The sequence below is a fragment of the Canis lupus genome, chromosome 20, assembly GCF_048164855.1.
Source record: "Canis lupus baileyi chromosome 20, mCanLup2.hap1, whole genome shotgun sequence".
Classification (NCBI taxonomy): Eukaryota; Metazoa; Chordata; class Mammalia; order Carnivora; family Canidae; genus Canis; species Canis lupus.
The window spans coordinates 44,578,724-44,594,363 of record NC_132857.1 but is presented as its reverse complement, the minus strand read 5'-3'; the positions used below and the strand labels follow the sequence as shown (position 1 = coordinate 44,594,363).

The 15,640-nt window shown below is 38.9% G+C and overlaps 1 long non-coding RNA gene across 2 annotated transcripts; it reads left to right on the top strand.

Annotated features, from left to right (window-relative positions):
- The first annotated feature begins 26 nt into the window (after positions 1–26).
- LOC140611930 (uncharacterized) lies at positions 27–12,916 on the top strand. 2 transcript variants are annotated; one of them, XR_012013238.1, is made up of 4 exons: positions 27–190; positions 4,385–4,556; positions 11,960–12,045; positions 12,475–12,916. It is a non-coding gene; the product is annotated as an uncharacterized lncRNA (long non-coding RNA). The 2 variants fall into 2 exon arrangements; XR_012013237.1 differs by having other exon boundaries at positions 28–190; positions 4,385–4,552.
- The last annotated feature ends 2,724 nt before the right edge of the window (positions 12,917–15,640 follow it).

The following is a 15,640-nucleotide window of genomic DNA, read 5'->3' as shown; positions in this document are numbered from 1 at the left end:
ATCACTAACTTAAGTTCTATTTTAGAATATAGTACCCCTACTGAGATAAAATCAGCCCAGATAGCCAAAGATTCGAGAGTAAACAAATATACAATAGCAGGTATGCTCTTGGAATCATTTGGGGACATTTTGGAAACAAAGAATAATTCTGCTGCTGGAAACTCCATCAAAAATAGGGATCATATGGAAGGTAAAGAAAATGTCTTAAACTCATTATATCAAACAAGTAGCCTTAACCAAAGTTGCAAGAGTCTATGCAAATCCTCAAAGCATAAATGTCTGAAATGATTCAAAGAATTCATAAAATATTAATATTTAGCCCTTAACCTCAAAAAAGAAAGAATGGGAAAAATCTAGTTTCACCTTTCACTCAATCTCGGGTGCTCTCAAGGAAACCACATGATGGCATCAAATGATTTCAAATGGATGGATATTTGCTAAATTTCTCCACAAAATTACTCATCCTGGTGTAGACAAATTGGTTACTATCTTAAATCAGGATTGATGAGAAAACTTTAAAAAGAGAGTTGAAGTTATTTTCAGGTCATGTGTGAACTGTCAACAACATAATCCTGGAAAAACTATTAAGGTGGAACATAACCAAGAACCAAGAGTTCTAGGGGTCTTTTGAACATCTTCAGATGGTTTTTACTCAACTTCTACTCTCCATGAGATTTGAATATATTTTAGTTATTGTAGATCTACTTTCAGGATGAGCTGGAGCATTTCCTTGCAAAAAGCTACATTCCTTACAGTTGCATAAAGAAAGCTGTTTGATTTTGGTTTCTGATCCAGAATAGACCAACTTTTATGCCAAGTGACTAAGGAATACATTTTATGGGAACCATTATCGATGAACTCTGTAAGGTATTACCCTCTTATTCAAAAACTATATTGCCCTTATCACTACAATCTTCTGGAGAAGTTGAAAGAATCACTGTAATATTTAAATTAAAATCACCAAAACTCTCAGAAACCCTTAAACTCCTCTGGCCAAAGGAAATCCACAAATGCTTATAGCTATATAGTCCATTCCCTTGAGGACACATCAGTTATCATCCTATAAAGTGTTAACTAGTCCAGGCATTTTAGGATTTCACCTCTGATACTAGGCTTGCCCTACTGTGGGCAATTACGGCAAAATATTGTAAGGGACTCATATATTCTATCCAGTCCTATCACTGAAAGTTTAAGGCTGCCTTTCCACATCTTCTTATACCCATCTTCATGATTGTGAGCCAGAAGTTTTTATCTACTGGAAAAGACTTCAAAGAAAAACTGCTCTTTACACATTGGAAAGAACCTTATGAAGTTCTGTTAATAAATTCAGTAGAGAAACTCCAGGTAATCCATCATTGAGCTTATATTTCACAACTTAAAGAAGCAATTTCAAATTTGACCCAACTGGAAGGCTACTCCAATACACACTTTCAAATTGAGGATTCTCAGAGATCCACTAATAGCAGCCAGTCTTTGGTAGTAGTCAGCTCACCAAAGATCTTCAAAACAAGCTAACAACCTCATATAGTAGACAGCTCTCACCCAGTACAGACTAAGACCCCTAATTTCCGTTTTGGCCTTTGCTTGCTTATAATAATTTCTCTTCTCATTTTCTATAAACATCTAGTTGTTATTCCTATAATGACCTTTTGCTCTTTTCTTTCCTCCTTCTTAAAATTGTTAGTTCAGAACATACTCATTTTAAAGCCATCTTACATTATCCCAAATAGCAGCCTCTGCCTTCATTCTTACTGACTGCTGGATATGTCATCAATTGCCAGACCCCCATGGTAAAAACCTCTGGCAAATTCTAGTCTCATCAAATGAGACCATAGGGAATTATATCTGATGGCATTTACACCTCACCTGCATGGACAAATGACCTTAAACAAATCAATCTGACTATGCTAGTGTCCCTCTCTCCCAGAAAAAAAAATAACCAATTATTACAATCTATTGATCAGACTCTAGGTAATTCTAAAATTGAATTCAGCAACCTTCATATTGATGGGTCAAATAATTGCCACCTCTAAGAATCTAGGTAACACAGTTAAGGTAAAGTTTGTTCTTGTTTTTTGTTTTAAAGATTTTATTTATTTATTCATGAAAGACACAGAGAGAGAGGCAGAGACAGGAGCAGGCTCCCGACAGGGAGCCTGATGAGGGTTTCCATCCCAGGACTCTGGGATCACACCCTGAGCGGAAGGCAGATGCTCAACCACTGAGCCACCTTGGTGTCCCAGTAAGGTTGTAGTAAGGTTGTAGTTTCGACCTTGTCTCATAAACCACTTCTTCATTCCTGATGCCAGGATTACTAGAAGATACCACTTCTTTTGTGGCTAGGATATCCGATCTTGTTTGCCTCATACTAAAACCTCATGTACTTTAGGAAGAGTATGCCGATACTTTTTATACACAGAGATCTCAATTCTATAAATCACCAAGGCTCAAAATTTCGACTCAGACAAGAACTCCAAAATGAAGTCCATCCTTGATTATTCAGGCATTCTACCTGGGTGTTCACAAAACTCATTCTTTATGTCAAAAATCAAAGTCATATTCTCATTGGTGGGAATTATACAAATAGAAAGGACTGTAATGAACTTATCAGTGGCTCTGGAAGAAGTCATTAACAATACCATCTCTGCCCTAAATGAAACAGAAAGCAATCTAATCTCAATGTCACAGGTATTGATGAGCATTTGGACTGCTCTAGATTTCTTGTCCAACTATGGTAGTGTCTGCACTGTTCGTAATACTTCTACCTATATTTGGATCAATGAAACAGGTAACATAGAATGGCCTATATATATTGCAGCCTATCAGACTTGAACTCTTGGCCTGGGTTGAGCAGTTGGGATTCCCAGTTTCAAAGAATCTTACAGGGATTAATTCTTCTTATTCTTATCATAGTGATAATGATGCTGGACAGCTGTATTCTATCCAGTGCCTTAAAAGCTTCTGCATAAGTGCTCTCTCCACAGATGATCTCCATCATGATATAACAGCAAAAAGCTAGTAGACAATAGTGGATAGAGTCAAGCAAACCTCATGATACTGTTGTCTATGGAGATAAGAGCACAATATTCAAAGGAGAAGATCTGAATCTAGAGCTTGGTGACACAGTCATCCTCACAACTGAGAGAATGATCAAAAGGGGGAATGAAGAAATGAATATACATTGGACATGGCCTATATATATATATAATATATATTGGATGGACAATGGCCAGACCACAGATGACAATAGGTCTCTGGCCCACAACTTTGCAACAACCACCCTGAAAGTGAAACCACAGACTCTGCAGCAATTGGCCTATAATGGCCAGGAGTTTGTCACTGACTGCCAGCTTCCTTATTGTTTTGTCCCCTCTTCCAACATAAGAACAACCAGAGAAAACCAAATACACTCCTCAAACCAATCACATATGACTGCACTCACCCTCTAGTTAGCCTACCACAGGCTTCCTGAACAACTTCCCATCAGAGCGTAGACAAAACCATCTCCTTTAGGCACCATAAAGCTATCCCATCATTCCACCAGCCTTTGAGTCTCTGCCAAACACAAAATGATGGTGGGTGACTTCTTGCTTTAGCAAGCTCTGGACAAATGGCCTCTATCCTTATTTGGATGATTGTTTATTTAAACCCAGGATAGCTGAGAGGCCAGACCCTCGCTGACCCCTGAGAGAAAAAGCCATGATCTGATTTAAAGGGTTATTAGAAATCAAGATTTGTCCCTGAATATCAGACCCTTCAAAACAAATTCATACATTCCAAAGTGCCTATGTTCAGGTTCTTTAAGAAGAAAACCTATTCAATAATTGTATATCTTTTAATTAAAATACACACACACACACACACACACAATGTCCATTATCCAGTTGTCTTCAGCAATATAGAAACTATTAAATGGTACCTCTGTAAGCAACATCCCAGTGAAAACGTTGGTTTGTTTAATTGGTGGCTAATATGACATTGAAGCCTGAGAATATACAAATATTGTGTTTTTACTATCTATAAAGGTGATAAATCGTATTTCATTTGGGACTGGTGTCTAATTTACAGTTCCTGTGCTTTTTATGTTACCTGTTGGAATACTAAAAGAGGATGCAATAGAAAGCTAAATAAACCATACAAATTGTTAAAAATTTAAATATTCACTTAGCAGGATCCACTAACTACTGAGTTTGGTGAATATAAGCAATAGATATGCAGATTCTTTAAGGGAAAGTGCTATCTGGGGGACGTATGCTTCTATTGTGTTTTGAATTCTCTTTTCAAAAATATTCATTATCCAATTATGTCTACAACTGCAACGCAACTTGATGCTCTTGCTGTACAAAAAGAAAAATGCAATCCTAATTTAAATTTTTTGTTTTAGGCAAGTGTATCTAGAACGAAAGAAACCCTAGAACAATTCCGAGGACTTGGTCTGTCTCCAGATGGATGGAAGAAAGAAAATTCTGCAATCTTTCAGTCTTTCAGGGCTCAGAAGCCAAGCAGCCCAACACAGAGACTGCAGAGAAAGGCCTGCTGAGCTGGGAAAGTGGTTGGTATGATAAGTATTTTGATGAAGCTATGTACATCTGAAGTGACTATTTAAAATTCAGGATAAATTTTAAGCCATTCCATTCAAAAATATAGCTTGTAAGATCACCATAAGTTGGGGGTAACCTGTAAGAAAACTAGAGAGAAACACATTTATTAATGGCCCCTTAAACTGGAGCTGATGACCAATAAAGGTTTTGGCAGAATCGATATCTAAAGCCAGAAAAATCTCCTGTTAGACCTTTGATCTCCCAGCAACTGGAGGGATAAAGGTTTGACTCACCCACAAGTTTTACAAGGCTGAATTCTATGTTAAGAAACTCAATAGAAATGATTCAGGGATTCCCTCACTATTACTTCCACTTGGCAATAAAACTGTTAATATCAGCCCGGTTTTATAACTTTGATCTGTGACCCTGTTTTCAAGGGCATTGGGTTCCTCTGAGACATATTTGGGCATTTTTTTCTAGCCCATCATGGAGTGGCTTAGGAAATGGTGGGTGGCAAGTTTCTCCTCTAAGTCCGCTAATCCATTCCTGTAGTGAAATCAAACAGAATAACCTCATTACTTCCTCAGAATAATGATTACACTTCAGAGAATTTTCACATGTATTAGGGTACTGGCTTTGAAAGTGTGTTCCAAAGGCCACCTGGGGTATGAGCAAATGGAGGTGTAGGGGGATCTCACGCCAGACCTACTGAGTCAGACTCTCTGGGAATGAGATCCTATAATTTGCATTTTAACAAGCTCACCATGTGAATCTTATACATACAAATGTTTCAAAACCATTGCTTGCGATCTTCAAGCCGCTCTTGGAGAGCTAGAAGCCAAGAATCTGGTCTTACTTGTCCTCAGCAACAAATAAATAAATATGAAATGGATAAATGAGTGAGTGAATTGCTAAATAATAGAAATTATTTGAAGTATGAGGCAAATAAGTATCAAAGATCACACACACACACACACACACGTCATATATCTACTACATTTTGGTGAAATCTTAAATTTTATGACCCACTTAGTTTTATATTACAGCTTCCTGGAGTGCCTGTTAGATTCCCTAGCCCCATTCTAGACCTACACTTCCTACTCCCATAACAATGAGGCATTATTTGGTATTCTGAATACCAGCCACTTTTCATTATTGACAAAACATAGTCAAAATACTGATGGCAATTAAATAAAATGTAATATCATTTATTATCACAAATGCCTGGAATAAAAGGTTCTGTTGTCCTTATTTTACATATGGAGAAACAGAAGGTAAAGAAGATGATTTCTTCATTACCCAGTAAGAAGGAGATCCATTAGCTTAATTTGTATCACAAGTCCTCAGTGTTTCTAACACCGTGGAAAAGAAAGCCTACACATAACGAGTGCATTCACCTCCAAATCTTAAATGTTGAGATTAAAGGATAGTATGCAAAGTTATCATTTCATAGCATTTCTTTCTATAAATTTTTTTTTATTTTTTATTGGTGTTCAATTTACTAACATACAGAATAACCCCCAGTGCCCGTCACCCATTGACTCCCACCCCCCGTCCTCCTCCCCTTCCAACACCCCTAGTTCGTTTCCCAGAGTTAGCAGTCTTTACGTTCTGTCTCCCTTTCTGATATTTCCCACACATTTCTTCCCCCTTCCCTTATATTCCCTTTCACTATTATTTATATTCCCCAAATGAATGAGAACATATAATGTTTGTCCTTCTCTGACTGGCTTACTTCACTCAGCATAATACCCTCCAGTTCCATCCACGTTGAAGCAAATGGTGGGTATTTGTCATTTCTAATAGCTGAGTAATATTCCATTGTATACATAAACCACATCTTCTTTATCCATTCATCTTTCGTTGGACACCGAGGCTCCTTCCACAGTTTGGCTATCGTGGCCATTGCTGCTATAAACATCGGGGTGCAGGTGTCCCGGCGTTTCACTGCATCTGTATCTTTGGGGTAAATCCCCAGCAGTGCAATTGCTGGGTCGTAGGGCAGGTCTATTTTTAACTGTTTGAGGAACCTCCACACAGTTTTCCAGAGTGGCTGCACCAGTTCACATTCTCACCAACAGTGTATGAGGGTTCCCTTTTCTCCACATCCTCTCCAACATTTGTTGTTTCCTGCCTTGTTAATTTTCCCCATTCTCACTGGTGTGAGGTGGTATCTCATTGTGGTTTTGATTTGTATTTCCCTGATGGCAAGTGATGCAGAGCATTTTCTCATGTGCGTGTTGGCCATGTCTATGTCTTCCTTTGTGAGATTTCTGTTCATGTCTTTTGCCCATTTCATGATTGGATTGTTTGTTTCTTTGGTGTTGAGTTTAATAAGTTCTTTATAGATCTTGGAAACTAGCCCTTTATCTGATATGTCATTTGCAAATATCTTCTCCCATTCTGTAGGTTGTCTTTGAGTTTTGTTGACTGTATCCTTTGCTGTGCAAAAGCTTCTTATCTTGATGAAGTCCCAATAGTTCATTTTTGCTTTTGTTTCTTTTGCCTTCGTGGATGTATCTTGCAAGAAGTTACTATGGCCGAGTTCAAAAAGGGTGTTGCCTGTGTTCTTCTCTAGGATTTTGATGGAATCTTGTCTCACATTTAGATTAAATAAAATCTGTAAGTATTTAGTGATAGTTTCATAAGTATATCAAAAGTTAAATTGTAATGCTGGAGTTCAGATATCACAGCAAGTTAATATAGAAAAGCGTCAAACAATGTTCTAAAATGAATGCTCCCCTCACCCCACCCAAGATCAACTATGAATCCAATGGTGTAAAAGCAGATCATGGTTGCAAGGAACTGTTAGGGTATCTGGGAAAAGGGATTCACACTAGACTCTAAAAGGGAGACAAGATTTAATAACCAAATGGATGAAGAGGTATTCATCTTTTCATTTAACATTTACTGGATTATCTTTTAGATATAAAAACTTATGTTAAATTAGCAGGGTGACTGTTTTCCCGAAATCTAATCCTTTTAGGAATCATCAATCTCCCAATTCCTGTGGTTTGAGTGGGCTTACCACATCCATTTGCCTCAGGAGTACACACATGTCTCAAGCATGGGCAATGAAGTCCTCCATTCTCTCTGCCACCAAGGAATAAGCATGGCACCCAAGATGAACTGTTAAGAGCCCTCTGTGAAAGTATTCTATCAGAGAAATTTTAAGATACTAACTTTCCATCACAAGGTACATGTTCCAAGTATGCAACAGCTGCGTGAGGCCATCTTCTCTGGTTAATATGGGGGAGCCTTATAGGAGAGAAAATGTGGCTAATATGCCATCTGCAGGAGAGGCAGAGAGATTGCTAATAAAAATCATGTGGCTCCCTGAGCCCAGGCCTGACTGGAGCCTCGATCTTTTCGATCTTTGAGCCAATAAATTTCTTTTTATGGTTAAAATGGTCTGAGTTGGGTTGCTCTCTTTTGCAGCCAAAAGATATTCCAACATTGAAAGCAATGACACAAAGTAAAAAATATTCTCTGTCATCAAGAAGCACAGCTAACCAAACAAGAATACTAATAATTATAAGGCAGTGTGATAAAATCTTATAATAAATGCAAACACTAGATGCTTTGCTGGCATAAAAAAGGGCCACCTTATTCCTTATCTGGAGTTAGAAGTACCAAACTTCTGCCACTGAAAGATATCAGGGATTTATTAGCCTTTATTAGCCTCTCTAACTAATCTTTTCCCTCTGTTCAAACCAATCGGTAGATATTTTCTTCTAAATACAGAGCATATAAGCATTTAAAAATGGCACAGAAATCATTGAAAAGAACTGCACACATCTCCCGGGCTTATTAATAAAGTTAGAGTTTACAAAGAATTTTAAATATGACCTCTCTTAACTAGGGAAACTGTCTCAAATTCAACATCAAAGGACATTATTTACATACTCTTAAAATCCCTTATTTTCTAGCTCAGTAGCAAATGCCCAGTTCAAAGATGATCTTCAGGAGTTAGATAAATATCCACTGAAAAGTGTTCTGATTTATGTTTAGTTTCAAAGGGGTATACTTAAGGACAGAGGTAACACAAAATTAGGGAAGGTAAGACCCGGAAGGCAGCTAACTCTACGTGTGTGGTTAATCACATATATGTTATGTTAACTACAGTGACAGAGAGAAGGTAGTCATCAGTCATGTCAACGATAGTTTGACGTTAAGTTAGAGCCAATATTAGTCAATGGCAGAAAAGAAAAAGCAAATTTTGCATAGGATTGTCACAGGGAAGAAGCATCAAGGTTTGGTAGATTTCACTGTAATTCCAGAAAAGGGATAAGTCCCAGCTCCAAGAAACACAAGAAAGTCAGTGTTAATCCATACATCGAAAGGTAAACGATGCTGGGAGGTAGAAGGAAAGAGGGCTTTAGAAATACGTGGAGTAGTGGGACACCTGGGTAGCTCAGTCAGTTCAGCATCTGACTCTTGATTTCAGATCAGGTCATTATCTCAGGGTTGTGAGATCGAGCCCTGTGTCAGGCTCTGTGCTGAACACAGAGTCTGCTTAAGATTCTCTCTCCCCCTCTCCCTCTGCTCCTCCCTTCCTGTTTCATGTGTTCTTTCTCTCTCTAAAAATAGAATAAATAAATAAATAAATAAATAAATAAATAAATAAATAAAAAGAAATACATGGAATAATGAAATAAATTAAGTTCTGTCTCATGGACTAATTGAGATAATCTTCTATGTAGAGAAAAGAAGAGGGATAATAACCCCCTATGATTGTTTTCTGTTTGCTAATTCCATGAAGTCTGAAGACTTTTGGAGAACCTGAAAGTTAGCCTTAGTTGGTGCAAGAGAGCATCAACCACTTATAGGCAAATTCCTAGCAAACTCTAGAAACAAAACTCTTATACTAAAGTTGCTCCTCCAGAAGGAAGGGGGAGGGAGGGGAGAGGAAAAACACTTTTATTTAGAGTGTATAACTTGCTATTTCTAAAAGAGGGCTTACAGTAAAGCTTACAGTAAACAGTAGACAGTAAATTTCTTAAGGATGGGCAACCCCCTCATCTCCATCTGTGTATCTCCGCCAACACCTCTCTCAAAGCTCTGCATGTGGGAGAAGAGTAATATGAATCTAATGGATGTAGATGGATTAACTAATATTCAGCAAAAAGGACAAAGCTGAGAGCCAATATTTGATTTGTTCTATTAAAATAACTGAGATCCTTCTAGCCAAATCTATTTAAGAGAATTTCAGGGCCTAGCATGTGCTTGCCTCACAATTAGATGTTCTAAATAACTGACGTTTTAATAAATGAACAAATGCAATGGATTCCAATTGCTATATTGAGTTTTCAGATACACCCCCAAATCACTACTGCAGCACTCAATGCAGACAACCACTAACTGAGGCAGAATGGCAGGAAGGCCAGCTTCTCCTGCTGTGGTCTCACAGTTTTGACAGTGTTAGATGAATTTTGGATACAGCAGTCAGAAACTCATCCTTCTCTAAGGAAAAATGCCCCAATTACCAAGATAGTTTCTTCAGGCCCCCAAAATGAGTTCACAGAGACAAAGATGGTGACCTTGAGGAAAGGCTATTTTTTCTCTAACTGCTCTTATTCAAATGCTGTGCCCAAGCCTGTAACTTTGTAGTTTATTTGCAGAAAGGCTTTCACGTACAGGTATGCTGGCTGTTTAGAGAACACATTGGGTGCCTGGCTCAGGAAGACTGCACACCGTTTAACCAAAGGATCTAAACCCATGGTTACATTTCATCTCTACTTCTTCACTCTTAATGGAAGAGGCAAGACTTAGATTTTTCCCCAAGCAACTGATCTCTGGTTTTCACCAAGAGACCCTTTTGGTGTGGATTGCACTGGGTAGGATTAGACAACCACCTTCTCAGGGGCAGGGGAAGCATACTTGCAAGTGGGATAAAATGGCTTATTTGAAATTTTTCTTCAGGGCAGGTGGTAAAACTAAGTGACACTTCAGAGTGCCCTATCAGTTCTAAAAGAATGTAAAATCCCATATAAATGACTGTGTTTAAGCCACCCTGATCCTGATGTTCCACTTGTTTACTAGAAGAGTGTTAGAATCACATTCCCCACTGCCCATATGGAAGAAATATCAGCCGAGACCACCATTCCAAGGAAGTTGCCTCCTCAAACTGCCTATTAAGCAAGAACAGAAATAATTTTTTCCTTTAGGTGCAAATGTGACAAAAGCTTCCAAAACAGAAATATATATATAATGTATATATAATACATTATATATATATATATACATATAATGTGTATATATATACACACACATATATACATATATGTGTGTGTATATATATATACTATTACATTTCAGGTGGTCTGCAAGGCCCCCATGAAGCTCATTCATGGAATTTCTAGGAGGTCCTTGTGCTCCAGATTAAAAATTCATACTCCAAACTTTGCTCTTTTTTCCCCTATAATTCCTTGCATTGTTCAAACTAGGGGAAATATACTGTGGGGATATCAGAAGAATTAGGAATCTCTGATTCCCTCAAAAGTGTTAAAAAAGAATCACTGTACCTTCCAAATACCTGAGCCAAATTCTTGACTCCTAATCTAGGCTGCAGGGCTTTCACAGACAATAAGAATACGGCACATCCTTTCATTCAACAAGTGCTTCTTAAGTGCTTCCTATGTGCCAGCCAGCTGCAAGAGTAGTCATCGGGGTTAAGGATGAAAGGTAAACTGTTGGTCTATAAAAAGCTCATAAAAATATAGACAGGTGGGCAGCCCGGGTGGCTCCATGGTTTAGCACCACCTTCAGCCCAGGGCATGATCCTGGAGACCCGGAATCAAGTCCCACGTCGGGCTCCCTGCATGGAGCCTGCTTCTCCATCTGCCTGTGTCTCTGCCTCTCTCTCTCTTTGTGTCTCTCATGAATAAATGAATAAAATCTTTAAAAAATATATATAGACAGGTAATGCAGCCTAACAGTATGAGAGATGCTCCTGTGGTTGTGAAGGTAAGTGGAGAGAGTATTGGGAATGTCTGGAGAGTGACAGGATGTCTTCTTAGAGAGGAAGGTGTCTGTGCTGTCACGAATGAATCGGAGTAGGCATGGAGAGAAGAGGCTCCCGGCTCACGAGCGAAGGTGATTGCTGGATTGCCAAGCAGTTCCCAGACTTTGTAGAAGTGTCAGTTACTTCCACTCTAATTATTCCAAAATAAATAGCAATCAGGGCATTTAGACAGTCACACTTCCTAGAGACACACTTAGCTTTACATGGATAGACTGTATTTGACTTTGCTGCAAGTCTCTTATAGAACCACCATATTCTCAATAAATATGAAAAACATTTTCATAAACATATTTATTTTCACTGTATTCTCTAAAAAACAGTATATTCATTTTTTTTGTTGTTGCTGTAACAAATTACCACACAGCAGCTTAAACACAAACTCATTATTTTACAGTATGTCAGGAGTACAACGTGGGTCTCACTGGACTGTAACCAAGGTGTCGACAAGGCTGCATTCCATTCTGGAAGTTCTAGTGGAAAGTATGTTTCCTTGCCTTTTCTAACTTCCAGGGGCCATCCAAATTCCTTGACCTGTGGTCATCTTTCTCCGAATTCAAAGCCAGCAAGCTGAATCTCTGACTCTTGTTGCATAGTAACGCTGCCTGCCCTCTGACCACAGCTGGGAAAGGTTCTCCAATAAACACTTGTGTAATTAGGTTGAGCCCATCTAGATAATCTGAGATAATCTCCCCATCTAAAGGTCTGCACTTTTAATTACATCTTTAATGTAAATTAACATTGTCAAAGGTTTGGAGGGTTAGGACATAGGCATTTCCCGGGGAGGGGAGCATTGCTGCCTACCACAAAGGGACTCGACAATTTCTCCTGCCTTTAGTTGTTATTGTTTGACGCGTGAAAGACAACAACAAAATGTAATGTGATTGTTCTACCTTTTTCTTTCATTTTTAGCTCACTTAAGGTATTTAATAAGATGCATATTCATGTCTAAGGATGTTTAAGACCTTGACTGTGTTCTCAATATCATCAACCACTGCACAAAAAAGAAATCAATAAAGGAATCAGTGCTGATAGATCAGACCAACAGAGGAGCTTCACACCCGGATCTCAAGCAAGTAGAAGCTGGAGAAGTGGCTGATAAAGGCCTTTGAAGAGCCACCTGAGTAACAGTGCTCCCTTGAGATGGAGACAAGCTATAAAGATGAAAATAATATCAAAGCAATGAAACACTGTAAAACAGGACTATCTGTATGCTTAAAATAATCTAATCAACTTTGTCAATGGGCATTCCACATCTATAGTGTATGTCCCAAAAGCAAAGCTAATGTATGTGTGTATTTTACACAGCAACAAGCCTATTGTCAATACTGCACCAATAAATTATAATAGCTTAGTCTTATTAAGTCTTCCAGTGCCTAGAAAAGAAGGCTACTTTTCAAAGGACAGAAGTTCTCTGCCCTCCAGCCTTTAACCATTTTAGAATGCTAACATTTTCCAGAACAAGTCCATCTATTTCAAAGGACATTACCTTTCAACATTCACATGAGGAGAAATTAGCCAAACATGCATATTAAACAAATGTTAAACCTCCATAATCTAGCTCTATTCAATGTATGTTTCCAGAGCACCCAAACAGTCTGATCACATGCTAAATTCATCACTAGTTCAACTTTTTTTTTTTTTTTTTTTTTTTTTTTTTTACTTTTTGCTGTGTTGTCTTGAAATTCAGGCTGGGCTCTATGACGTCAATTCTAAAATAAATGAAAGATATTCTCTGCTTTGGGGAATGAGATGGCTAGAGAGATAGTGAAGTCACCACCATTGGGTGATGTTCTAATATAAGGATATATGTACTGTGATGCTCAGAGAGGACTCACACACTGGGTATAGATAGGAGAAAAACTCTTTTTCAAACCTGAGATCAGGGGTTCCATGATGTATGAGACATGGTCATGTTCAGAATGGATCTGGATATTGCAGACCAGTGCCAGAAAGAAAGACACCTTAAAAAGGTCCCCTGAAAACTTCACTCCAAATCAAGTAGCGCTGCGTGAAGACATATGATGCAGGTCTACAGAGTAGACAGCCAGTTCTGGGGTATTCTTTGAGATGCACCAAAGGTTGCCTCTTTCTCTGGTCTAGAAGAGTCTTCAAGAAAGGAAACATTTGAGAGTCCTAGGGAGCCAAATAGGATTTGTCCCAGCTGAGAGCACTGGGAGACGACTCTAGGGAGAGGCCATGAGCAAATGAGCTAGATGTGTTCAGAAAATGGTAGAGAAGAGTCTCCTGGGAGATAGGGACAGAGAAAATTGGAGGAGATAATTTTTTTTTAAGATTTTATTTATTTATTCATGAGAGACAGATGAGAGACAGAGAGAGAGAGAGAGAGAGGCAGAGACACAGGCAGAGGGAGAAGCAGGCTCCATGCAGGGAGCCTGACGTGGGACTTGGTGCTGGGTCCCCAGGATCACATCCTGGGCTGAAGGCGGTGCTAAACCACTGAGCCACCCAGGCTGCCCCTGGAGGAGATAATTAAGGTCTTTCAGGGCAATCCTGTGCATGAACCCTTAAGGTAGAGTCAGAATATGGAAGAAACTAAGTGAAAGTTTAAAAAATCTGGACTGACTTGACAACTGGAAAACAGACTCTGGGGACACATAGATGATCCAATCTGAAGCCATCTTGGTGGGAGTTTTCTCAAGCAGATTGAGAAAAAATATGGAGGAATGTTTATTAAATGATATCTGGAAAGAAATACTGGACATTCTCATTTCAATCATTTGGTGCTGTGTTTATTCCTTTTCATGTCCTTCTCAGTAATGCTGCTTTTGAAAAAAAAAAATCAGTCTCACCTAGCTGTACTGCGTGGAAAAGGGAAGAACTGTGTTTATAAATATATTCGTCTGCATGGCCTGGATACGTCTGGCTCTGAGGAGCATTGATGCTCATGAGCAGAGGCCCTTGAGAAGAGGCCCTTGGGCAGAAGGTCAGGTGCCAGAGGGAAAGAACACAAGGAGCAGGGGAGCAGGACAGCTCCTCAGTAGTTTGTTATTCCAAAGTAGCACATTTCCAAATACTTTGTCATGTCATATCTTGGTGTGACAGACATGAGGACCAGAAAAATAAGATATGAAAGTGACATACCTTAGAATAAAGCGACAATTAGGTCAGAATGTTTAATGTACAGAAGAGATATGGAGAAAAGATTGTCAAAGAGTGATGTCTTTGCCGTTATACCCAGGCCCCGCCATCCAGGAGCACAGGCTCTGCCCCCAGGCCCAGCGAAGGCTGATGTGCATAACTACTGATACTCCCAGAGGTCTGGGAAAATTTTAGGAGTGCCAGTATCTCCTGGAAAGTCAACTATGGATCTTTTACTTGCTCACCCTTACTTGCCACAATGCTTGAGCACGTACCACCAGTATCAGTGTGTTTATTTACAAATTTAATAAAGTCCACCCATATATAAAAAATAGAAATCTATAAAAGAGAAACAAAATAGGATAAACTATGTTTAAACTAATATTTGTATTACTTGCACCATATGCAGGCATTTGGCTAAGCACATTACACCCATTAACTTATTTAAGCCTCATAATAGCCCCCCAAGGTAGTATTATTATTATTCTCCATTTTACAAATGGGGAAACGAAGTCATCCATGGTCATACAGCTGGTAAGCACCAGAACGTGACTTCAAACCAGGAGTCTGGCTGTAGTATCTGGAACCTACCCTCTGCACCATAGGCTTCTAATTCTTCTGATGTTTTCCCTAATCGCTTTTCTGCTCTCCTGGTCCGGATGGCATAAATTAATCCCTCAAGACATGATGGGCATTTGGGAAGAAGCTTATTATTAACGATAGTGTCTGTAAACCCATATTCAAATAGTCTTCTTGGTAGTCATATCCAGTTAGATTGTCACTGTCTCTTACTCTTGATGTAGCTAAACAGGAGCTTTGAAAGAGCAGAACAATTGCCAGCATGGCCCTTTTCTTTTGCTACCTTGTGGATGTTTTTTAGCATTATTATCAACTCACAGGTTCTTTGTAGAAATCTGTTTTAAGGCATTCACCCATATTGAAAGGGGTATGTTAATCAAGCAAGATCACTGACCCT